The sequence below is a fragment of the Coregonus clupeaformis genome, unplaced genomic scaffold (genome assembly GCF_020615455.1).
Source record: "Coregonus clupeaformis isolate EN_2021a unplaced genomic scaffold, ASM2061545v1 scaf2507, whole genome shotgun sequence".
NCBI classification, from domain to species: domain Eukaryota; kingdom Metazoa; phylum Chordata; class Actinopteri; order Salmoniformes; family Salmonidae; genus Coregonus; species Coregonus clupeaformis.
Window position 1 is genome coordinate 44,799 of NW_025535961.1, and position 24,484 is coordinate 69,282.

General features: G+C 40.8%; 1 pseudogene; it reads right to left on the reverse strand.

Annotated features, from left to right (window-relative positions):
• Positions 1-1,023: 1,023 nt before the first annotated feature.
• On the reverse strand, positions 1,024-23,387 carry LOC121551544 (annotated as a pseudogene).
• Between the last annotated feature and the right edge of the window lie 1,097 nt (positions 23,388-24,484).

Below are 24,484 nucleotides of genomic sequence, written 5' to 3' on the forward strand. Positions count from 1 at the left end.
CTCTTTATTCAACTCTAATTTAAACACTGAATAGAATTTCTGACAAGTAGAAAAAGAATGAGGAACAAACTGATGGGGCGATTATGCAATAGCTAGGATATGTTTGTTTCTGATGTCACAGGGTTCCTCCTACACTTCCCTATAGGTGTATACCAACGAGTACAGAGAGTGCTGATTCAAACTATACACTTAGATTTCGGTTGGACAGGCAAGTTACACAGGAGGCAGACAACAGTTTCCAAACATTAGTTATCACCACCCCACCTTTGGACAACATCGGCCTCTGATGCTCAGGCTAATTTTAACAACTTTATTTATTTTGAATTCCATTGTAATCTTTTTTTATTTATATTTTGTTATTGTAAGGATTAAGGCTTGGCTCAGTAGGCTTTTCCAGGAATTCAGTTTCACCAGTTCAGTTCCAATACTAGATACATTTTCTTTCAATTCATTAATAGTTACAAGCAAACACACATCCAAACCAAACACACAAAGAGATCATCTGAATGATCTTTAGCTTGGTTCAATAACCTGTGCTTCAGGTTGGCCCTTTGACAGTGTTTATAGCTGATAACACCAGTCTCTGTGTTGTGTCACTGTAAAAGGTCTTGGATGGTTTTTATGCAGTCTAAAGGTCCCTACATAAAGGCTGTGTGTTTCTATTGGTCCTTACCCTAATTAGACACCTGTTACTGATATAAGTACTGGCGAATCCACTGTCACAAATAGACACATTTTAATATACTCACATTTTATTTATTAGGATTATATATTTTTTCATTAGTAGGAAATGGTTTGTTCTCTATAATTGACTTAAACATTTGAGTCCTCTTGCTCGCCGGTGTTGTGATGCAAAATGTCCAAACACATTTACTGTACCTAGCGCTGCATAGCAAGGTATTTCTTCAGTATACAATAATAATGTCATTTAGCAGACGCTTATATCCAAAGTGACTTACAGATCATTCACATAGATTATTCACAATACAAAAAGCAATAAAAATAAATCAACATAGTCCTATGTTTGTCTAAAGTGGAAAGTTGTTCTAAGCAGTGTGTAATATACATTGGTCCCAGACTCATCTCAGATCCGACTCACGGCACACAGCTGGTGGGGTGAAGGATTCAGGGTGAACCCCAGTAATGGTGTGAGGTCCAGATCATCCTCTGTTACTCCAGGAGGAGGAGAGAAATGAAAGTGCTGCAGGAAGGAGGTGACGAAGAGGAAGAGCTCCATCCTGGCCAGACTCTCCCCCAGACACACCCTACGACCTGCTAGAGAGACCAAAGATACAGTGGGGGAAAAAAGTATTTAGTCAGCCACCAATTGTGCAAGTTCTCCCACTTAAAAAGATGAGAGAGGACTGTAATTTTCATCATAGGTACACGTCAACTATGACAGACAAATTGAAAAAAAAAATCTCCAGAAAATCACATTGTAGGATTTTTAATAAATGTATTTGCAAATTATGATGGAAAATAAGTATTTGGTCACCTACAAACAAGCAAGATTTCTGGCTCTCACAGACCTGTAACTTCTTTAAGAGGCTCCTCTGTCCTCCACTCGTTACCTGTATTAATGGCACCTGTTTGAACTTGTTATCAGTATAAAGACACCTGTCCACAACCTCAAACAGTCACACTCCAAACTCCACTATGGCCAAGACCAAAGAGCTGTCAAAGGACACCAGAAACAAAATTGTAGACCTGCACCAGGCTGGGAAGACTGAATCTGCAATAGGTAAGCAGCTTGGTTTGAAGAAATCAACTGTGGGAGCAATTATTAGGAAATGGAAGACATACAAGACCACTGATAATCTCCCCTCGATCTGGGGCTCCACGCAAGATCTCACCCGTGGGGTCAAAATGATCACAAGAACGGTGAGCAAAAATCCCAGAACCACACGTGGGGGGACCTAGTGAATGACCTGCAAAGAGCTGGGACCAAAGTAACAAAGCCTACCATCAGTAACACACTACGCCGCCAGGGACTCAAATCCTGCAGTGCAAGACGTGTCCCCCTGCTTAAGCCAGTACATGTCCAGGCCCGTCTGAAGTTTGCTAGAGTGCATTTGGATGATCCAGAAGAGGATTGGGAGAATGTCATATGGTCAGATGAAACCAAAATATAACTTTTTGGTAAAAACTCAACTTGTCGTGTTTGGAGGACAAAGAATGCTGAGTTGCATCCAAAGAACACCATACCTACTGTGAAGCATGGGGGTGGAAACATCATGCTTTGGGGCTGTTTTTCTGCAAAGGGACCAGGACGACTGATCTGTGTAAAGGAAAGAATGAATGGGGCCATGTATCGTGAGATTTTGAGTGAAAACCTCCTTCCATCAGCAAGGGCATTGAAGATGTAACGTGGCTAGGTCTTTCAGCATGACAATGATCCCAAACACACCGCCCGGGCAACGAAGGAGTGGCTTCGTAAGAAGCATTTCAAGGTCCTGGAGTGGCCTAGCCAGTCTCCAGATCTCAACCCCATAGAAAATCTTTGGAGGGAGTTGAAAGTCCGTGTTTCCCAGCGACAGCCCCAAAACATCACTGCTCTAGAGGAGATCTGCATGGAGGAATGGGCCAAAGTACCAGCAACAGTGTGTGAAAACCTTGTGAAGACTTACAGAAAACGTTTGACCTGTGTCATTGCCAAAAAGGGTATATAACAAAGTATTGAGAAACTTTTGTTATTGACCAAATACTTATTTTCCACCATAATTTGCAAATAAATTCATAAAAAATCCTACAATGTGATTTTCTGGATTTTTTTTCTCATTTTGTCCGTCATAGTTGACGTGTACCTATGATGAAAATTACAGGCCTCTCTCATCTTTTTAAGTGGGAGAACTTGCACAATTGGTGGCTGACTAAATACTTTTTCCCCCCACTGTATAGAAAATAGCATGAAGTCTGTCCAAAAGGCTACCACGATTTCTCTACTTCTTGCAATGAAATAATTTGCTAAATGACAAAGTTGATGTGTGGTCCTCTGTAGCTCAGCTGGTAGAGCACGGCGCTTGTAACGCCAAGGTAGTGGGTTCGAACCCCGGGACCACCCATACACAAAAAAATGTATGCATGCATGACTGTAAGTCGCTTTGGATAAAAGCGTCTGCTAAATGGCATTTATTATTATTATTATTATTATTATATACCTGCAGAAAAGGCCATGAAGGCGTCCTCTTGACGAATCGTCCCTGCTCATCCAGAAAGTGGGAGGGGTTAAAGCAGTGGGGGGCTCTCCCATTCGCTATCGTCATGTAGGATGGACGTCAATAAAGGAATCACAGACGTCCCCTGCAGTGAGAGTGAAGCGTAGGACACCATTATATTCAGAGTAAAAGTGATGAGTGATGAAACTTTGTTTAATAAATAAAGTGCACACTCAAAAGGAGTGGATTGCAATAATTTCAGGACAACTAAAAAAATACAAAAAAAAACTATTTTGTACAGTATCTGACCTTCTTGATGAAATATCCCTGGAAGGTGACGTCTCGGCTGGTGATGTGAGGGATGGACATGGGTACAATGTTGGCCAGTCTCTGGGTCTCATGGATCACTGCATCAGTGTAGGGCAGGTTCTTCCTGTCCTCTACCAAGGGCTGACAACTTTCTATAACCCTGCTGATCTCCTCCTGGACTCGGTCTTGAAAAAATACAGGAAAAGTGCCACTGTTACTCTAACCCAGAGGTGAAAGGTTAATCTGAATGATCTTTAACCTGTTATCTGTTCAATAACCTGTGCTTCGGGTTGGCTTCTTGACAATTTTACTCCTGCCAACACTTTAAGTGTCTGTGTTTTGTGTCACAATGTAAAAGGTCTTGGACGGTTTTTTATTAAAGGCCCAGTGCAGTCAAAAACGTGCTTTTCCTGTGTTTTATATACATTTCCACACTATGAGGTTGAAATAATACTGTGAAATCGTGAAAATTATGATAATACTTTTAGTGTAAGAGCTGTTTGAAATTTCAGCCTGATTTGGTGGGATGGAGTTTTGGCCTGACTGGTGACATCACCAGGCGGTAAATGAGTTAATAGACCAATAATAAAGACAGTTCCAAACCTCTCTGCCAATAACAGCTAGCATTTTCCGTTATACCCTCCCCACTCAGACCACTCCCAGACAGTCCTAGCTAAATTATTGCTTGAGAAATTGCTCTTGCAAAGAAGCCATTGGTTTCTTTTTTACCATTTTACTTTTAAAGAATCACAGTAAGGTACTTAATCGTTACCCAGAAATGTTTTGATATTGAGATAAAAACGGCTGCATTGGACTTTTAAGTATAAAGGTCCCTTTATAAAGGTTGTGTGTTTCTATTGGCCCTTACCCTGTATGTGGGGGTACTTGGCTATTAGCATCAGACCCCAGCGCAAGGTTGTCCCAGTGGTGTCGGTACCAGCAGCAAACAGGTTGGTCACAGAAGATATCAGGTTGTTTTCATGATAGTGAGAGTCCATGTTTCCTGATTCCTGAAAGATACAGAGCCATGGGTTACATATGAGTACTTAGGTATATGTTATAGGCATCTATTCTAATGGATATCAAAGTTAGGTGTGGACATGAGAAGTTCCACTGGACATATTTTTTTCCCTTTATTTAACCAGAGAAGCCACATTGAGATTTTCATCTATTTTTCAAGTGAGCCCTAAGATGAGGGATTTGAGTTAGTTAGTTGTCATACCTCCACTTTCTGCTTTCGAACGAGGAATGAGTCCACAAAGCCTCTGCACATCTGAGGGTTGAGACTCTCCTTCAGGCCCCTCACCAACTCCTTTACATCCCTATGGTTGCTGTCGAAATTTTTCAGCATAAGCTTCCGACTCTTTAGCCACGGGCCCAGCCATGAAAACATGTTGTACAGCTATCTCACCATACAAAAAAAGTAGAGTGTATATAAAACAATTTTGTGAGTACAGTTTACTTACAGTATATTTTCACAACTTTGTTTAGAGCAGGGCTTTTCAATGTTGGTCCTGGAGGTCCGAAACACTTCTGGTTTTCATCCTCTCCTTCTATTTGATTTTATTTATTTAACCTTTATTTGTCTCATTGAGAAAATCTATTTTTCATGAGGGACCTGGTCCAACCAAGACAGCAGCAGGGGGGAACAATGTTTGAGACATATCAGACATACTGTAACAACTTACAGACATAGACACACCATAAAAAATACAAACATGTTTTGACATAGACACATACATTTCAATCACAGAAACAAATCATATGTATCACCGCATCAAGTCAGAATGACAATCACATTCCTCAGTAACATGTGAGTCAACCAAACTTTTTAACTCCTCCAAGGAAACAAGATTCTGGAGTTTCAAGCTGGTCTGGAGAGAATTCCAAGATTTTAGGAACCGTTAAAAGTTAGTAGGAGTGAGACCGTAACTGTTATTTATTTTCTGACCTTATCAAAGAAGAACAGAGATAAAGTGGTAGTTTTCCCCAAAATGGCCTTACAGATCATAGTATACCAATGTTTAAGCCTATGTAGAGGCAACGAAGACCAGCCAGCAGCACTATAGAGATCACAGTGGCGTGTCAGATGCTTTTGGTTGGTACTAAACCTAAGAGTTGCATGATACACAGAATCAAGCACCTTCAGGGTAGTGCTTGAAGTCTGCATAGAAATGACATCACTGTAGTCCAAGACAGACAGGAATGTACACCGTACCAGTTCTTTTCTGGCCTCCGAAGAAAAAAACAAGCTTTATGCCGGTAATAAAACCTATTATCAACTTCAGCTTCTTTACCAGGTTCTCAACATGATTAGTGAAGCTCGGATTCTCATCCACCCAAACTCCCAGATATATGTACGTCTTGACTTGCTTTATAATGACATGGTTTTCAGAGTGTTTAGTATTGGAAAATACCATGTGTTTTGTTTTAGAGGAATTTAGAACAAGATTCAAATCATACAGATTCTGTTGAATGATGGGGATATAAGTGACTAATTCAGACCTGGGACACCAGATGAGTGCAATTACGTACCAGGTAGAAACCAAACCAGAAGTGTTTCGGGCCCTCCAGGACCGGAATTGAACAGGCCTGGTTTAGAGTGAATGTGAAGACAGTACCTGAATAGACGCAGAACCTGAAAAGACGTATGCTCTCATTGGCTCTGTCCACCATGCCTCGAAACTGAGGATCAGAGTATTCAAACCTGCTGCCATACACAATGGCAGAATGATGTTGGAGGCAGCGTAATTCACGGGCTGGGTTGTGTCAAATGCCTTACCTGCACAAAGAAAGACAAAAGAGGATGAGTAAAATATACATTTTTCGTGTCACCTAGGAATATTCATTTTATATTACTACTACTGTACTACTAGTTGCTCTTACCCTTGTGTTTTTCAAATACTTCAATCAGGTAAGGAATCTCCTCAATGATTTTCTCCTCTGCCCCTGAGGTTCGTCAGGGCAAAGCGCCTCATCTCTCTCCATGAGTCTCCATTGGCAAACAGAATCCCTGTGAAAAAAAAGCTTGTTTGAATAATCTCAAAGGATAGAATGTGTGATAATGAATTTTTGTTGGGCTAAACGCGTAGGTGAAATGTTATACTTAGTCAACTATCCAAGGACCAGTCATTCATAATTGTTTACCATGTCCTTGGTTGATGTCTCTGGACATGCGGGGAGGTCCCTGTCCCCAAATTCCTCCGCGTGGTTGACCAACGCCTGCTTGACCGTCTTGTATCCTGCCAGAACAACCACTTACTTGGGTCCAAAGTGAACCGTGAAAACGGACCCATATTTCTTGGAGAGCTGGAGCAATAGATTGAGCAGACAAAGTACTATGAGAATCACAATGTAAATCAGTCAGGGTGTTACTGGCGTATCCAAATACCCATAAATGCATCCTAAATAGTAGGCTGTTTAAGTATGCGAAAAAAGTGTTTAATAGTATACAACATTTCGAAAATCTAGAATACTTTAAAATGCCCGGATGTCATACTCATTTCGGCTCTGACAACAGCTGATCAATTAGATATGGGGATACCGAAATCAACGAATAGCGGGAAACAAACGCAATCACGCATGACGCATCTCTCAGTATGTGAAACTAGAATGTTTAATAAAAGTAACAAATTATGAGTTATAATACCCATAAAACCTAGCAGTCAAACAGGGAAATGGTTCCAATCGTTTTCCCACCATTCATTTTTCCCATATGGGATTTTAGAAACATTTAAAATAAGGGCTGTGTTTTGTGTAGACTTACCCTAGCATGACAACTGTGTAAATCTCTCTAGGACAAGGTGACTTTTACCAATATATCTGCTTGTATTTATCCCCCCAAAAATGAAATGCTGATTAGCTGCTACTGTGACTATCATAAAGAGCTACAAATTCCATGATGATCTGGACGAGACTGACGAATCGAGGCCAAGGTAAGAATCTCTGGATTAAATATCTAATGTTAGATAAATGTAGTAATTAATAAATTGGCAACATTTCTTTAAATTGACAATTATGTGAACTGTCTTGTGCAAGTTTTAAATTGACATAATACCTGTTAGCAAAGGCTTTAGCTAGAGATGACATGCAGGAGCTTGAAGAGATTTGTAGTCTTGCATGATGTCTACTTTGATGCTAATTAGCGTTTTTGAATCTGAGAGTAAATAGAGCCAAATATATAAGTAACCTTGTCCTAGAGAGACGCCAGGGTAAGCCTACGAAACACAGCCCTTATTTTAAGTGTTTCTTAAATCCCCAATGGGAAAAAATTGGAACCATTTCCTTGTTTGACCGCTAGGTTTTACGGTATTATGAAACCTCCACTGTGGGGCTCTATAGTATGCGACATTTAGAAAATCGAGTATGGTTTGAATGCCAGGATGTTATACTCATTTCGGCTCGTTATCTAGTAGAATTTGTTGGTGAACACATAATAAGGAGAGGGAGTACAAACCATCGACGCTAGACAGAGAGGAATTTGCTTAATGCAAAAAGGCAGTTTATTAAAACAGAGAGATCTTGTCCTGCTCAAGCTACATGCATGGACCCCAATCAATTGCCTCTCATGGAGACAGTTGAGAAGGGTGTTTAAACAGAGTTTACAGCATTATTTTATACAATGTAACATAAAGGAAGGGGTCCTTCTTCTAGTCCCTTGATTGGTTCCCGAGGCGTAGGAGGCGGGTCTGCTCTGTCCAGAGCAGATGCCCCATTGGTGCACGGCAGAGTCCTCTGCCCTTGGCACCCGACCAGTAGACAGGGGGGTTGAGAATGAGTGTGGCGTCCACAGTGAGATGTCTGTGTGTGTCAAAGGAAACTCGTGAGAAGCAACTGGTGGGGGCCTTGGGCCTGAGGTGTGGGTGTTGTCCAGTTATCGTACTCCTGTAAGATTAGGCCATCTGGTGCTCTGTTCTTTGTTCGCTACTAAAATGTTATGCACAGACAACTAACACACTGTTAGTATCAGACACATGACACAGAACATTTATTGAAAACAAGCTCCTAACACAATTTGTCTTGCACAACCTCTTGCGCAACATATTACTCAGATCAATCTATAACATTTTATATTTACTACGACAAATTCGATGCACACTTTTCCACAATGCAATGGAAGAGGTGGGTTGCGAGTGATAGGCCCTAGTTCTCTTCAAAAAGCCAACAACAAAACTAGGCTACTTAATGGGGAAGATGCCCAAAGCTTCTGCAGTGGTGTTCAAATGTAGGCTAAGTAGTTTTTGTTCTCCTTAAAATTATCACCAGTATTGTATCGTAGGCTACATCTTTGAAAACAAGTTGTTTTTTTTATTACCCAAAGTGGATTTCTGTTTTCTCACTGAAAAGTGTGTATTGTTCTCTTGGCCTTCGTCAGAGATTTTTAACTAAATACTAAACCCCTCAATCTCAACTCTGGACCTCGAAGACAGTTCCACTGGGACTGATTTAGACCTGGGATACCAGGTGGGTGCAATTAATTACCAGGTAGGTGCAATTAATTACCAGGTAGAACAAAAAAACAGCAGGCTCTGGACCTCATAGAGTAAGAGTTGACTACCCCTGTACTAAACCATCTTTTTATTTCTGAATGTGTCAGCACCGGAGAATCGGATGTGGCTGTGTTATTGATGTCATGTTAACCAGGCCTTTTGATTTGAACAGATTGTTTTAGTTTTGTATGCTAGGCTACCTATGGAGTTATTATATTCAAGCCTTTGCAGTCATTCTGATCTCGTGCCAAATGATCAGTGCTTTAGTTTTGGTGATGGCGGCGGATGAATGGCACGACAATGGGCATCAGGATCTCGTCACGGTATCGCTGTGCATTGACATTGCCATCGATAAAATGCAATTGTGTTCGTTGTCCATAGCTTATGCCTGCCCCTACCATAACCCCACCGCCAACATGGGGCACTCTGTTCACAACGTTGACATCAGCAAACCGCTCGCCCACATGACACCATACACACTGGAGAAAGGAGAAATGCTCACTAACATGGATATAAATCTGAAAGAAATACGGGACCAATACTTTCACATGTTGCATTTATATTTTTGTTCAGTATAGTTTTAAAGTAACTGTCCAGTGTAAAAACAAATGTTCATATTCTGTTAAATCATGCCCAAATAATTAGGGCTGGGAATTGCAGTGACCTCACGTTACGATATCACGATACTTAGGTGCCGATACGATATGTATTGTGATTCTCACGATTCTATATGTATTGCAATTCGATACTGCGATTTTATTGCGATTTGATGTTCCAAACATATTGCTCACTATTTGTTTGCTGCAGAGAGATGAGGGAGCATGAGAAAACGACTTCTGATCAGTCAGGAAATAACAGTGCTGGAAAACATGTTGGCTCACTAATTAAAAAGATGGACAACAATCTATAAGATGAAAAATACTGGAGTTTTGGCGCAAATACAGCCAACTAGTGCTAGCTAACGCTAACTATCGATTTTTTTTCAAATCGATACTTTGAGTCAAATATCAATATAATATCGTACAAAAATAATATTGCGATATATAACAATACATTTTCCCCCCATCCCTACAAATAATGTTGTTGACTCATCCTGTAGTCGTATGTGGCCATAGGAGCACCGTTAAATATCCGAGCTGCTTCCTAAAACCAACGTTATTTACGTTACACTTGAAAACGCTCGTAATCTAACCCCTGCCTCAGACCACTCGTAGAACAGCTAAGTGCATTGTTAGATGCTTTTTTGTCCTCCCGCGTCACTTTATACACAAAATATCTCCGCTAAACATAGGAAGTTATGGTCAAACCATGTGATTCTAACAAAGTTGACTACAGTACAAATACAAAGTTGCCAATGTCTTTGCAATTGATACAAACAAGTGACGTATAAAAATATGCTTCTAATGAAAACCGAGATGACTGCATTAAAATATAAACAGTAGCCTATAGGCCTATTTCAATCATATTGAAATACATTTAATTACATTTTACATTTTTACATTTTAGTCATTTAGCAGACGCTCTTATCCAGAGCGACTTACAGGAGCAATTAGGGTTAAGTGCCTTGCTCAAGGGCACATCGACAGATTTTTCACCTAGTCGGCTCGGGGATTAGAACCAGCGACCTTTCGGTTACTGGCACAACGCTCTTACCCACTAAGCTACCTGCCCCCCATATTTAATGTTCAATCAATTGAGGTTTATTTTGCTACATGTAGGCTGTCTGTAATTTGTCTAAATATATTTCATGATGTGTAGCCTAACGTGCCAAATCAGTGATTTTTGTGTATTTTCATTAGGTAAGCATTATAATAAGCCGCCTCTATACTTGCAGCCTTAAGCTGATCCAAGAGCAGCACTCCCTTTCTTTCGGGACCTATCAGGATCGACACATGCTCCAACAACGCACTTAGTGACCATTCTCTATGCGTGGTGTTTTGGGAAACACATGTTACATCTTCGGCCGTAGTAGGAAAGATGCATCATTATAACACTCATAAGCCTAAGTCCCATCGCTATCGGAAAACCGGGCCCCGACCGTTTAAAAATGCTTGCCATTTCCTCAGAGGATAATGTCATCCTGAGGAGGATGAGCTGGTCAATCAGCGATCTACTCAGGGACGGCTTGTTCAATAGGGCGATATGGGCGACGCACTGCCAAACGGGAAAAGGAAGGGATTTTTTTTCTAATCAATTATAAAAAAATAATTAAAAAAAATTATTAAAAAAATATATAAATTTATAAAAAAATTATATCACGGCAACAGCAGTTATCAGTGTTCACGTCTGATCTGCCAGCCACTAAATGTCAAATCAGGCTAAAGTCGTGCTTCAAATGGCCCCGCCGCTTTTTTGGGCGATTTCAGTCAGGTTGAAAATCGCCCAGAAGTCTCTCATAGCCTGTCATGTAAAATCTATTTGTTTCACATTTCAAAGCTTTCAATACATTCTCTATGGGTGTCTGTGGGTTGCACTTACGTGCTTTCGTCATACATAACGTAACCACGAATGAACGCTGAACTAAGAAAAGACCAGGTAGCAGCCTCAATCAATTCACTACTACTATCAAATGGCTAGGCTTCAGTCCAACTCGATTGTGTCTTTGAAAGAAGTTCCTTTTTGTCGGCGAACAAATGAAGATAAATTGGCTACGAAACAATTAGGACCTCCCAGACCAAATTTAATAATTCAACAGGTTTCTACTAAAGGCGGAAAGTCCTACACCCGAGGATTTTCCAAAAATTGGTACGAACGAAAAAAAGACATTGCCACTCACTCAACTGGATGACGAGGATACAGGCTAGCTGTCCGCCGCCACAACGATGAGGTTAGTGTTGATAATCACAAGTTTACTGGATGTGGATATGGTGTAATAAAGGCAGTTTATTCAGAGGTAAATATATCTGGAATCGCGTTCACGGACCCGTTCAGCAAACTCTTAGGGAGTTATAAATTAAGCCCCATTACTTACCATATCAGATAAGAGAAATTGCTGCAGCTACATATATTTTACATCCTGGCCCTTACATAGTTCACTATTTGCATCACTTACCAAAATATTACATGTGGTCATATATGCTTGGAAAGTGGAGATGCCATAGAACGTCAAAAAGTAAACATTGCTGGAGACACATTGTCGTTTTGGAGAAGACATCGCGTTTGCTAGCGAAGAGATTTGTTGTGGCAAATGAACTTGGGCTGGGAATTGCCAGGAACCTCACGATAAGATATATGCATCAGCATTGCGAGTCTCATGATTCTATACGTATTTGATTCGATACTGTGATTTTATTGCGCACCATATGTCTGTTGCAGAGGGATCAGAAAGCCATGAGAACGAGTTTTGATCAGTCATGGAAATAAAAGTGCTGAAAACTAATTGGCTCCCAATGTGAAAAGATTGAGAACAAGCTGTGAAGGAACAATAATGGTGTTTTTGGTGCAGGTACAGCCAACTAGCGCTAAAATATTGCGATATTGTCAATACAGTATATCGTAAAGTATCACTATGTAACTCGATTTCTTCACCCCAATCCCTCAAATTAACGGTAAATAACTGAATTGTTTGCCCCACATTTAGCTAAGATGATTAGCTAGCCAGCTAAAATGTTTTATTTAGTTAGCAGTCGCATCTACAATAGTTTACTGTCAATAACATGTCTCCAAAAATGACGTGGTGTCTCCAATTGTGTTGACATTTTACAATTGCAATGCGCATCCATGAGTATCCACTTTCTGTAGCTCAGCTGGTAGAGCATGGTGCTTGTAACGCCAAGGTAGTGGGTTCGATCCCGGGGACCACCCATACACAAAAATGTATGCACGCATGACTGTAAGTCGCTTTGGATAAAAGCGTCTGCTAAATGGCATATTATTATTATTATTATTATTATTATTATCTGAAGAGAGCCCGAAACATTGTGTGCAGACATTTTATGCAATAAATGAAGTAGGTTCAATCTAGTAGTTCTGATCTTCTGATTGGTCCTGATGAGTTGGGCGAGGTCACCTCAGGCTACTGTCACTGTTGCATTGGCTCTGAGTCGGGTTCTCTGTCTTCAAATGTTCAGCCTAAGAGAGGGGATTTTTTGTGTGTGTGTGTGTGTGTGTTTAACAGTGATGATGTGTGTGTGTGTGTGTGTTTAACAGTGATGATGTGTGTGTGTGTGTGTTTGTGTGTGTGTGTGTCCTCAGAGCAAGAACTCGTGAGTTGGAAGAACTGAGAGGCCTATGGCGTGGGTGTTGTCCTTGGCCACCTGCTGACAAGGCTGACAAGATAGGACCCCTTTGTCCATTGTTATTGGATAGAAACAGAACTTATAACCAGCTCCTGACCTAAATAGATCTTAGCACAACATTTTACTCAACATATCATATTCCATATTCACTATAACAAATATATTTACTACGACATTAGCAAGAACCGCCACATCCTCAGCCGGCTAATCCATGTGTGTGAAGTTTTGCGGAGTGTTTGAGTTAGCTTTTACAGGCAAAGATGAAACTGAGGGCTCCACCAACCCTGGTAAGCCAACACTTTTTGAGATCAGTCAATAAATGCTTCTGGTATTGACTTATATGCTGCCCCTGTCTTCATGTTGTTGCTGGACATATCTTTTTTTTAAATGTGTGTAGGTCACCTAAATCATCAGAAAAATTGCCCCTCCTGAGAATTTTTTCAGGAGCCGCCACTGGATCTACTTGCATGACTATTTTTAGCTACCGGTATAAGCCCCACACCATTCTGTTGTTGGGGTTCACCCACACCATTCAACACAGAATACCTGCTTTTTAACATACTTAATTTTTACAAAATTGGAAGGAAATCTGACACTCATATTGTAATTAATTATAGGTCATATTTCTTAGAAATCTGGAAACACTGGACAGTTACTTTAAGTTAACAACTAAAACAAGTGTAAACCATTCAATTTAAGTAATCAACGCTTTATTTAATATAATTTCAAATTGTACAAATAAGCCAATTTGTATGTGAAGGTTGGACATCTTAGTAACAAGTAGGCTATAATTACAAATTAAAGCATAATATCAGGAAAATATATCCATATCAGAGGTGGCCAACCTAGCAGAGAGACTTCTATTCCAGCCAACCAATAGCACACTTGATTGTCAACTCATTAGGTTTGATAGGTTGAATCAAGTGTGTTAGTGCTGGGCTGGAACAGGGTTGGCCTGCTCCAGTTGTAATAGGTTTATACATTTGTGTAACTTTTAAACTGGATTTTGTTTACAACATTAGCTAACACAGGCACACGTATAACCATTGTGAATTGATTGCCCCCCATCTATCCTCAGAGTTCGTATTGCTTGGTGACTGGGATATGCTTAACACCCCGGCCATCCTACAATCTAAACTAGATGCCCTCAATCTCACACAAATTATCAAGGAACCTACCAGGTACAACCCTAAATCCATTAACATGGGCACCCACATAGATATCATCCTGACTAATTTACCCTCTAAATACACCTCCGCTGTCTTCAACCAGGATCTCAGCGATCACTGCCTTATTGCCTGTGTCCGTAATGGGTCCGCGGTCAAACGACCACCCCTCATCACTGTCAAATGCTCCCTAAAACATTTCAGCGAGCAGGCCTTTCTAATTGACCTGTCCCGGGTATCCTGGATGGATATTGACCTCATCCCGTCAGTAGAGGATGCCTGGTTGTTCTTTAAAAGTGCTTTCCTCTCCATCTTAAATAAGCATGCCCCATTCAAAAAATTCAGAACTAAGAACAGATATAGCCCCTGGTTCACCCCAGACTTGACTGCCCTTGACCAGCACAAAAACATCCTGTGGCGTACTGCATTAGCATCGAACAGCCCCCGCGATATGCAACTTTCCAGGGAAGTCAGGAACCAATATACACAAGCAGTCAGGAAAGCAAAGGCTAGCTTTTTCAAACAGGAATTTGCATCCTGTAGCACTAACTCCAAAAAGTTTTGGGACACTGTAAAGTCCATGGAGAATAAGAGCACCTCCTCCCAGCTGCCCACTGCACTGAGGCTAGGAAACACTGTCACTACCGATAAATCTACGATAATCGAAAATTTCAACAAGCATTTTGCTACGGCTGGCCATGCTTTCCACCTGGCTACCCCTACCCCGGCCACCAGCTCTGCACCCTCCGCTGCAACGAATAACATACTCAATTAAAATTGTTTTGGAAGGAAGAATATGTCACTCATATTGTAACAAATTATCGGTCATATTTCATAGATATCTGGAAACACTGGACAATTACTTTAAGATGATTTGCACATAAAACGCAAAACAAGCTAATAGAGTTCAATGTGTCAAATCGGACGGCCTGTTGTCTGGACCTCTGGCAGTCTCTATGGGGGTGAAACAGGGTTCAATTCTCGGGCCGACTCTATTCTCTGTGTATATCAATGATGTCGCTCTTGCTGCTGGTGACTCTAAGATCCACCTCTACGCAGATGACACCATTTTGTATACATCTGGCCCTTGATTGGACTCTTTGTTAACAAACCTCCAAACGAGCTTCAATGCCATACAGCACTCCTTCCATAGCCTTCAACTACTCTTAAACGCTAGTAAAACTAAATGCATGCTCTTCAATCGAACGTTGCTTGTACCCGCCCGCCCGACTAGAATCACTACTCTCGGCGGGTCTGACTTAGAATATGTGGACAACTACAAATACCTAGGTGTCTGGTTAGACCGTAAACTCTCCTTCCAGACTCACATTAAGCATCTCCAATCCAAAGTTAAATCTAGAATCGGCTTCCTATTTCGCAACAAATCCTCCTTCACTCATGCTGCCAAACATGCCTCGTAAAACTGACTATCCTACCGATCCTTGACTTCGGCGATGTCATTTACAAAATAGCCTCCAACACTCTACTCAGCAAATTGGATGTAGTCTATCACAGTGCCATCCGTTTTGTCACCAAAGCCCCATATACTACCCACCATTGTGACCTGTACGCTCCGTTGGCTGGCCCTCACTACATATTCGTCGCCAAACCCACTGGCTCCAGGTCATCTATAAATCACTGCTAGGCAAATCCCTGCCTTATCTTAGCTCATTGGTCACCATAGCAACACCCACCCGTAGTATGCGCTCCAGCAGGTATATCTCACTGGTCATCCCCAAAGCCAACACCTCCTTTGGCCGCCATTCCTTCCAGTTCTCTGCTGCCAATGACTGGAATGAACTGCAAAAATCTCTGAAGCTGGAGACACTTATCTCCCTCACTAACTTTTAGCATCAGTTGTCAGAGCAGCTTACCGATCACTGCACCTGTACACATTCCATCTGTAATTAGCCCACCCAACTACCTCATCCCCATATTGTTATTTATTTTGCTCATTTGCACCCCAGTATCTCTATTTGCACATCATCTTCTGCACATCTATCACTCCAGTGTTAATACTAAATTGTAATTATTTTGCACTATGGCCTATTTATTACCTTACCTCCATAATTTACTACATTTGCACAAACTGTATATAGATGTTCTATTGTGTTATTGACTGTACGTTTTGTTTACCCCATATGTAACTCTGTGTTGTTGTTTTTATCGCACTGCTTTGCTTTATCTTGGCCAGGTCGCAGTTGTAAATGAGAACTTGTTCTCAACTGGCTTACCTGATTAAATAAAGGTGAAATATATATATTTTTATATAAAATAAACCATTGATGTATATAAACCCTGTATAGCTGATGTTATGTATTGGCCAATGAGAGGTTTTGAAGCAACCGGTCGGCCATATTGTCCCTCCCCAGAAGAACCAGTCCTCCAAAGGAAAGAATGGAATTCTACAGCATCTCAACTAAATATTTCAAGGACAAAAGTAGCTCACATAATATAATGTAAAAGTATGCATTAAGGTGTCTGCAATAGAATAAACACTTGGCAAAAACAAATGTAGACATTAATAAATACATTTCCATAGGTTACAAAATATTTTTTACAGTTAGTTAGCTACCTACAAATGCATTTTGAGTTTGTTTTTAATTTCCAATGATGAATACATCAACATAGCTAGCTAATATGAAGACAGCTAGCTGGTGATATTTAATTAACTTAGCTAGCTAGACAGCTATACAGTGAGGGAAAAAAGTATTTGATCCCCTGCTGATTTTGTACGTTTGCCCACTGACAAAGACATGATCAGTCTATAATTTTAATGGTAGGTTTATTTGAACAGTGAGAGACAGAATAACAACAACAAAAATCCAGAAAAACGCATGTCAAAAATGTTATAAATTGATTTGCATTTTAATGAGGGAAATAAGTATTTGACCCCTCTGCAAAACATTACTTAGTACTTGGTGGCAAAACCCTTGTTGGCAATCACAGACGTCAGACGTTTCTTGTAGTTGGCCACCAGGTTTGCACACATCTGAGGAGGGATTTTGTCCCACTCCTCTTTGCAGATCTTCTCCAAGTCATTAAGGTTTTGAGGCTGACGTTTGGCAACTCGAACCTTCAGCTCCCTCCACAGATTTTCTATGGGATTAAGGTCTGGAGACTGGCTAGCCACTCCAGGACCTTAATGTGCTTCTTCTTGAGCCACGCCTTTGTTGCCTTGGCCGTGTGTTTTGGGTCATTGTCATGCTGGAATACCCATCCACGACCCATTTTCAATGCCCTGGCTGAGGGAAGGAGGTTCTCACCCAAGATTTGACGGTACATGGCCCCGTCCATCGTCCCTTTGATGCGGTGAAGTTGTCCTGTCCCCTTAGCAGAAAAAACACCCCCAAAGCATAGATGTTTCCACCTCCATGTTTGACGGTGGGGATGGTGTTCTTGGGGTCATAGGCAGCATTCCTCCTCCTCCAAACGCCGCGAGTTGAGTTAATGCCAAAGAGCTTGATTTTGGTCTCGTCTGACCACAACACTTTCACCCAGTTCTCCTCTGAATCGTTCAGATGTTCATTGGCAAACTTCAGGACGGGCATGTATATGTGCTTTCTTGAGCAGGGGGACCTTGCGGCCGCTGCAGGATTTCAGTCCTTCACGGCGTAGTGTGTTACCAATTATTTTCTTGGTGACTATGGTCCCAGCTGCCTTGAGATCATTGACAAGATCCTCCCGTGTAGTTCTGGGCTGATTCCTCACCGTTGTCATGATATTTGCAACTCCATGAGGTGAGATGTTGCATGGAGCCCCAGGCCGAGGGAGATTGACAGTTCTTTTGTGTTTCTTCCATTTACGAATAATCGCACCAACTGTTGGCACCTTTTCACCAAGCTGCTTGGCGATGGTCTTGTAGCCCATTCCAGCCTTGTGTAGGTCTACAATCTTGTCCCTGACATCCTTGGAGAGCTCTTTGGTCTTGGCCATGGTGGAGAGTTTGGAATCTGATTGATTGATTGCTTCTGTGGACAGGTGTCTTTTATACAGGTAACAAACTGAGATTAGGAGCACTCCCTTTAAGAGTGTGCTCTAATCTCAGCTCTCTACCTGTATAAAAGACACCTGGGAGCCGGAATCTTTCTGATTGAGAGGGGGTCAAATACTTATTTCCCTCATTACAATGCAAATCAATTTATAACATTTTTGACATGTGTTTTTCTGGATTTATTTGTTGTTATTCTGTCTCTCACTGTTCAAATAAACCTACCATTAAAATTATAGACTGATCATGTCTTTGTCAGTGGGCAAGCGTACAAAATCAGCAGGGGATCAAATACCTTTTTCCCTCACAAATACTGCATTCTATTCTATAATATTCTACTGTATCTTAGTCCATGCCGCTCTGTCATTGCTTGTCATTGCTTGTCCATATATGTATATTTTCTTAAATTCCATTCCTTACAAGTTTTGTGTGTATTGGGTATATGTTGTGAAATTGTTAGATATTACTGCACTGTCGGAGCTAGAAGCAAAAGCATTTCGCTACACCCGCTATAACATCTGCTAAACATGTGTATGTGACAAATACAATTTGATTTGATTTGGATGTTATCCTGATAAGTGTGCAAATTTGACCATTTTCTGTCCTGCTAAGTGTAGTGTCTAAACAGTTTATGACATTGCTGACGTTTGCAAATGGTGTGTTAGAGGAAGTTGACTCCGCTTGTGGAACCATTTGGAGAGCATTACTATAGGGGCCCCCTAAAACAGAGGAAGTCTGTTATGTGGCGTCCTGGGATTGGTCTGTGTGGGAAACCACCCATATCATGTTACAGATTATAAATACCATGGTTGAAACAAAGGACGGGGAGGACCAACATATTAGAGATTGGGTCAGTTGTTCTCCAGATGTCTGCAGGAGTCTGTAAATTGACGCTGAAATCTTTGATGTAATAAATTATTATAATCGAGGACAGTGTCAGCGGATTTCTTGTCATCACAGCATCTCAGCATCGTTATCTCGACACTACATAAGCATTCAAAATGTAAGGAGTACTTTTGGGTGTCAGGGAAAATGTATGGAGTAAAAAGTACATAATTTTCTTTAAGAATGTAGTGAAGTAAAAGTAATCAAAAATATAAATAGTAAAGTAAAGTAAAGTACAGATACCACAAAAACTACTTTAAATTACTTTCAAGTATTTTTACTTAAGTACTTTACACCACTGCCAATAAGTCTACTGATTTTTGATCTAAAACTGGTAAGATATTCCTTAGTTAATTTATCTCCTACCAAAGAAATTAAAAACATTGTAAGCATTGTATACATGTTGTGAATAAAGTGGCACTAAAAACGTTTTTTGAAATATAGACAGAAAAGTCATCATTTCAGAGCTTTTGATCGGGATTCTAGCCAAGAAACACGCCTGAACAGCCGACAATGTGCCTTTCCCTGACTTTGGGAGATTTCATTCATGGCAAATGCTGCAAATGTCATTTTAAAGTACCTTCAAAAGGTGTGTGCTGACCTAGCCATATTCGTAACCATAAATTTGCAGTTGATAGTCGGATCGGATCAGGGGCGGCCTGTTCAATAGGGCGATATGGGCGACGCACTGCCAAACGGGAAAAGGAAGGGATTTTTTTTCTAATCAATTATATCACGGCAACAGTAGTTATCAGTGTTGTAATCTATACGTCTGATCTGCCACAGTGCCACACTGCCACTAAATGTCGAATCAGGCTAAAGTCGTGCTTCAAATGGCTCCCCCCTTTTGGGGCGATTTCAGTCAGGTTGAAAATCGCCCAGAAGTCTGTCATAGACTCCCATGTAAAATCTATTTTTTCAAATTTCAGAGCCTTCAATACAATCTCAATGGGTGTCTGTGGGCTTGCACTTACGCACTTTCGTCATACGTTACGTAACCATGAACGTAACTGAGAAAAGAGCGGATTGTTTGAAAGAAGTTCCTTTTTGTCGGCGAACAAATGAAGATAAATTGGCAACGAAACAATTAGGACCTCCCAGACCAAATTTAATAATTCAACAGGTTTCTACTAAAGGCGGAAAGTCCTACACCCGAGGATTTTCCAAAAATTGGTCCGAACGAAAAAGACATTGCCACTCACTCAACTGGATGAGGGATACAGGCTAGCTGTCCGCCGCCACAACGATGAGGTTAGTGTTGATAATCACAAGTTTACTGGAGAACTGAGACCAAGTAGAGACTTTGGACAGGGTGGATATGGTATAATAAAGGCAGTTTATTCAGAGGTAAAGATATCTGGAATCGCGTTCACGGACCCGTTCGTCAAACTCTTAGGGAGCTATAAATTAAGCCCCATTACTTACCATATCAGATAAGAGAAATTGCTGCAGCTACATATATTTTACATCCTGGCCCTACATAGTTCACTATTTGCATCACTTACCAAAATATTACATGTGGTCATATATGCTTGGAAAGTGGAGATGCCATAGAACGTCAAAAAAGTAAACATTGCTGGAGACACATTGCCGTTTTGGAGAAGACATCGCGTTTGCTAGCGAAGAGATTTGTTGTGGCAAATGAACTTGGGCTGGGAATTGCCAGGAACCTCCACGATAAGATATATGCATCAGCATTGCGAGTCTCATGATTCTATACGTATTGCGATTCGATACTGTGATTTTATTGCGCACCATATGTCTGTTGCAGAGGGATCAGAAAGCCATGAGAACGAGTTTTGATCAGTCATGGAAATAAAAGTGCTGAAAACAAATTAGCTCCCAATGTGAAAAGATTGAGAACAAGCTATGAAGGAACAATAATGGTGTTTTGGTGCAGGTACAGCCAACTAGCGCTAAAATATTGCGATATTGTCAATACAGTATATCGTAAAGTATCACTATGTAACTCGATTTCTTTCACCCCAATCCCTCAAATTAACGGTAAATAACTGAATTGTTTGCCCCACATTTAGCTAAGATGATTAGCTAGCCAGCTAAAATGTTTTATTTAGTTAGCAGTCGCATCTACAATAGTTTACTGTCAATAACATGTCTCCAAAATGACGTGGTGTCTCCAATTGTGTTGACATTTTACAATTGCGATGCGCATCCATGAGTATCCACTTTCTGTAGCTCAGCTGGTAGAGCATGGTGCTTGTAACGCCAAGGTAGTGGGTTCGATCCCCGGGACCACCCATACACAAAAATGTATGCACGCATGACTGTAAGTCGCTTTTGGATAAAAGCGTCTGCTAAATGGCATATATTATTATTATTATTATTATCTGAAGAGAGCCCCGAAACATTGTGTGCAGACATTTTATGCAATAAATGAAGTAGGTTGAATCTAGTAGTTCTGATCTTCTGATTGGTCCTGATGAGTTGGGCGAGGTCCCCTCCAGGCTACTGTCACTGTTGCATTGGCTCTGAGTCGGGTTCTCTGTCTTCAAATGTTCAGCCTAAGAGAGGGGATTTTTGTTGTGTGTGTGTGTGTGTGTGTGTGTTTAACAGTGATGATGATGTGTGTGTGTGTGTGTGTGTGTGTGTTTAACAGTGATGATGTGTGTGTGTGTGTGTGTGTGTGTCCTCAGAGCAAGAACTCGTGAGTTGGAAGAACTGAGAGGCCTATGGCGTGGGTGTTGTCCTTGGCCACCTGCTGACAAGGCTGACAAGATAGGACCCTTTTTGTCCATTGTTATTGGATAGGAACAGAACTTATAACCAGCTCCTGACCTAAATAGATCTTAGCACAACATTTTACTCAACATATCATATTCCATATTCACTATAACAAATATATTTACTACGACATTAGCAAGAACCGCCACATCCTCAGCCGGCTAATCCAGTGTGTGAAGTTTTTGCGGAGTGTTTGAGTTAGTTTGCGAGGCAAAGATGAAACTGAGGGCTCCACCAACCCTGGTAAGCCAACACTTTTGAGATCAGTCAATAAATGCTTCTGGTATTGACTTATATGCTGCCCTGTCTTCATGTTGTTGCTGGACATATCTTTTTTAAAATGTGTGTAGGTCACCTAAATCATCAGAAAAATTGCCCCTCCTGAGAATTTTTTCAGGAGCCGCCACTGGATCGGATGATACTCGTGATCAGAAAAAAAACAGAAGTGCTTTAATATGCCTAAATAGATGTTGGCAAAATATCTATCTCCCTGTAAATGTAGACCAAACAAACTGCAGATTAGGAGCAGCGTGCTGAGGGGTGTGTGTGTGTCCTCAATTTGCAGCGGGATGGCAAAAAGTTGTCTCACTCAGTCAGAATATGCATCAGCAGTTCATTTTTTTCCCTACCCTCGGCCCGCTTGTTAGATATTATGCACATTGATTGCTTGATAGATAGAAAACGTGCGCGCCATTTGATTAATCATAGTAGCAGGCAAATAGGAGGCAGCAGCGATCTAAATAATCTGACTAAACACGCCAGCAGGGGAAGTGATTGGGTGAAATTATGAAGCGAGTAGATGGAGAAATACGGCTTAACACTATCCAATCAGAGCAGCAGGATCAACGTACAGCCCGCCCTTCTCTTTCGAGACAGGCAAACTAGCCTGTTTAGTTATTTATAAGGTGTAGCATCTTGCACTTGATTTAAAGATGCGCGCTATATATATTATTTCCGATCACGGATAATTACAAAAAATACTCTGATCATAATCGTATCAGGAAAATTGCACATATCCGTAACGATACACGTTTCAGTCGTCTTGACTACTCCAGATGGTGTGCTTTGAAAACACAACACAAACTCCAACACCTCTCACCTCACAGAGAGTGTGATAGGGCTCTTGAGATCCAGCAGCAGCATGTTGCCAAGCAGGGCAGCGGCCTGGGTCCTGGGGGCTCCTTCCCTGTTCCTCAGAGCTGGAACCAGAGAACAAGAGGTAGAGGACCAGCATAAACAGCACAGCCCCCAGCAGTGTCACCGTGCTGGGAGCCTGGAGGAGAAGATCTCCCATAAGAGCCATGGATCTCCACAAGCAGTGCTCTAAGATAAGACCGTGATGTGAAATCGGGAAAAGTGTGTGCCTCAACACAACAACTGGCTTACAAAAGGATACCCAGACCTCTATAGGGCTAAGGTTCAGCCGAAGAGGAGGGGTTACATATCCAGAAAAACAATCTGGCTCATTCTAGCAGGTTTAAACAGTAGCCTACAGCTCCTACAGATCATTACCAAATCCAATAATGATCTATTCAACGAAACAGAGGAGCGCTTCTTTAGTAATAAATGTCAGAGGAGAGGTGTTCTTTGAAATGGTGATGAACAGTTAAACAAGCAACAAAGTAGATTCTGGTAGTGTGAACAGTGCATAAGCATTAGCAAAACCTTTCAAAAATATAAAGGCACTAGTGTAGAAAAGTTAATAAGCCTTTATTGCAATTATTTATTTTTTTTAATCGAGAGACACATTTCCATTCCTCTTTCACATATAACCCATTTGGAGCCTTTTGCAATGCTTCCACAAATGCAAATTCAAGTTAGCCCCTCCCAGTTTTGTCCGTTTGGTTCCTAGTGAAAACAGCCCTGATAATCCCTCTGTTGCATTAAATTACAAAGACTAGTCTACATTTCTAAAATGAGCTGTACTTTCATTGTACAGTATCTGTGAAAAACTAAGACCACTTAAATAATGATTTATGTACAGGGTCCGGTGTGACTCAGTTGTTAGAGTATGCCAGGGTTGTGGGGTTCGATTCCCATGGGAGACCAGTACGAAAAGTATGAAAATGTATGCACTCACTAGTCGCTCTGGATAAGAGTGTCTGCTATATAACAAAACATATGTAAATATATAAAGTGCAGCATTCTTCATCTCGCCTGCACATGCAGGAACTTTTCATTCATTTCTTATCTACAATAGACTTTGTATGAAATAACAATATCCGATTTCAGCAAAGTCTGTTAAATCTAGGTCTTGTGGATATTCCTATTGGGGTGTATAAAGTCTACAAACTTATTAAAGGTCCAATATGTGCATGTTTTAATTATGATTATGATTCTGAAGAAGGCCATTGAATGCCAAACGTCAATCTTTTAAACTTGCTTAATTAAAATCATGTTTTAATTATTCACATGTAAAATGTAGCCTCTTTAACACCGAAAAATAAGTTATATTTTCTTTATCATTACAGCTGGAAGCAAACAGTCAATATAAAGATCTAATACAAAA